Here is a 3188-nt window from a genome sequence, read left to right as displayed (position 1 = left end):
GCCACAAGAAGAGCTGCAGGGAACATAATGATTTCCTTGAGGGCAGATTGCTGTGGGACATAGCGAGAACCAATTCAAGGTTGTTGGTGGCATTCACAGAGCAGCTGCAAATGTGGCGTGACACTGCTGGGCCTGAGAAACGAGCATTCACTGGTGGGATCACATCATAATGCAGGCTTGGGATTGGGGTGCTGGAACTAGCGGTGCTGGGGGTGTGGTAGCACCCCCGGCTTGAAGTGATTTCCATCATATAGAGGGTTTACAGTTTGGTTCAATGGCTCTCAGCACCCACACTATACAAACTGTTCCAATGCCACTGCTTGGGAGGATGAGCTGTGGAAGTTTCAGAAGTGCAAGGCCACCTCCCTGGATCTGTGTGCTGAGTTCACCGAACCCTCCAGCGCAGGGACACCTGAATGAGAGCTGCACTGAGAGTGGAAAAGCGAGTGGTGATTTCATGGTGGAAACGTTCAGTGCTGGATTCTGCCAGTCAGTGGGAAATCATTTTGAAATTGGAAAATCCACTGTGGGTGCTGTCATCATGCAAGTGTGCAGGGCCATTAATGGTCTCCTGCTATGCAGGATTGACTCAGCAATGTGCACAACATAGTGGATGGATTTGCAGCAATGGGGTTCCTGAACTATGGTGGAGCAATAGACAGCGCACATATCCCTATTTTGGCACCAGACCACCTTGCCACAGAGTACATCAACAAAAGAGCTATTTTTCTATGGTTCTGCAAGCGCTGGTCAGAGGTGGATTAAGGTCTCCTAAGGCCCTGGGCTGGAGCAAGTGGGGGAGTCCTGGCATGGGAACTGTGGCCCCACCCCATTCTGCCCCTTCCCACGTGGGCCCGCCCGTCTTTCACCCACGGCCCCATCCCTGTTCCGCCAACCCCCCTGCTGTGGCCCTGAGACTGGAGAAGATCTGTGCCCCTGCCACGGCCCCGAGGCTGCAGTGGGGAGCGAGAGCTCTTCCAACCTTGTGGCTGTGGCAAGGGGAGATTTTTCCAGGGGCCCCAAATTGGCTGGGCCCCCTGGGCACAGGCACCATGTACCCATGTGGTAATCTGCCACTGGTGCTTGTGGATCACTGGGGATGCTTCATCAACATCAGTGTTGAGTGGTCAGGGAAGGTGCATGACACTTGCACCTTTAAGAACACAGGACTGTTCAGAAAGCTACAAGCCGGGACTTTCTTTCACAACCAATGGATTACTGTTTGTGATATTGAAATGCCAACAGTGATCCTGGGGGATCTAGCCTACCCTATAGTCCCCTGGCTCAGGAAGCTGAAGGGATGTTGGCATTGTTTTCTCACAAAATTAAACCTGAGTGAGAAAAATATCCCAATGGTTATAGCTGCCTGCGGTGTCCTGCATAATATCTGAGAAGTGAAGGGGTAAAAGTTTCCACTGGGGTGGAGGTGGAGTGCCTGTCTGCTGAGTTTGAACAGCGAGACACAAGGGTTATCAGAAGAGTTCAATGTGGAGCTACATAGCTCAGGGAGGCTTTGAAAGAGCTCTTTAACAGCGAGCCACAGTAATGCATTGTGATGTACTGTGCTCTGCCTGGTCCTGCAGTTTGGGGGCCTGTTAGGAATTGGTGCACATCTATGAATATAACACTGACAATGCACCTAGTAACACTGCGGTGCTTGCTGTACATTTATGATTATTACACTGTGTTTGTCACTGATCCTACGAGTGGTGTCACAGAGTACAATATCAAGTAAGTGGGTGCTTTCGCTACCGCCAGGCATGATGCAGGATGGGAACTATTATTTTCCAAACAACAACAGTGTTATTGACTAACAAAAACACATCAAAAAATTCTGTGGAACTTAAAAGCAAACCAAGTGGAACAGAGCGTAAAGAAGAGGAAGGAACAGTCACATCCAGTTTAGATACATTGCCCTGTGAGAGCCACAGTTGATGTATATGTAGGTGAAGCTGTGTTTGCCTTTAATGTCCCCCATTATGGAAGGGTAGGGTTAGGGATATGGCCCCTTGTGCCACATGGAAAGTTGAGGCGGTGAGTGCTATACTGGAGTTCTCCATGGACTGCAAAGGGAGGTGAACTTGGGATTGTTGGACCTGTAGGTCCACAAGAGTCTGCAGTATCTGTGTTTGCTGCTGGAGCAGCCCCATTATGTCCTGGTGCGTCTCCCTCTCTCCTTTTCCTGCTGGGACTCTTGGGCCTTTCTCCTGTCTGCTCTTTCCCTCTCTATACAGGCCTCCTCTTCATCCTCCAGGCCCTTTTCTCATAATCTGATACTGCAGTGGCTTGCAGGATCTGAATGAACGTGTCATCTCGAGTCCTCTTCTTTCTCCTCCTCTGGCTTCTGCATCCTGTGGAGGGGGAACCCTTCAAGTCTTCAACGGCAGCAGCGGCAGATAAAATCCACAGAGGTACCATTGTCAGTACAGTCACAATGGAAAGTGAAAGTTAAGATTCAGAACTCCCTTCCCTTGCTCCCCTGAAGTTTTAAACAAGACAGGCTTATTGACTCTTCTGCTTGGAATTGCTTGTGCATGGCACTACGCACAGCCCCAGCCATTGTGAGTGTGGCCCAGCTGGGGTGAGGGAAATGAGGAGGGAAAGTGCTTGGTTGCATGAATCTATGAGTATAGGGCACTGGCACTGAACACTGGCACCATTTTCCACACGCAGTGGTGATTTTAGCTGATATCCCACTCCTGAGGGTAACAAAGCCACAGAGAGCACAACTGGTGCTAGCTCCTGAAGCCACTCAGGCCTGTATACTGCTAGCCTGTGTACTGCAATGGGGCCTGCTGAAGTTATCGCTGACTGGTGTGGGAAAGTGTCCTATCGGGGAGGAAGAAATAAGGCTGCCATCCCTAGAAACGTTCAGGAGAGGACTGCAGATTATCTCCCTGGAAGTTTCATCAAGATCTCTCAGGAGGACTCAAGAGACATCCTTGTGGCTTGGCATTGGATCGACCTTTCTGGCCTCCTAATATGAGTGACACAGTTCCTTCGCTTTCCCGTGGCACTGCTGCTGGTTCCTATCGTATCCCTTCTCCTGCATTCCCCGAGCAATATGCTCTTAGATGTCCACACTTCTATGGCTGTTCCATAGTTGTGCATGCACAGCTTTTTCTCCCCACAGGCCCAGGAGATCCCATATCTCTTGTCTTTCCAAGCCAGAGCGCGTCTGGAGTATG

This window comes from Trachemys scripta, chromosome 1 (assembly GCF_013100865.1).
Source record: "Trachemys scripta elegans isolate TJP31775 chromosome 1, CAS_Tse_1.0, whole genome shotgun sequence".
Lineage (NCBI taxonomy): Eukaryota > Metazoa > Chordata > Testudines > Emydidae > Trachemys > Trachemys scripta.
This window is presented reverse-complemented; position numbering follows the sequence as displayed.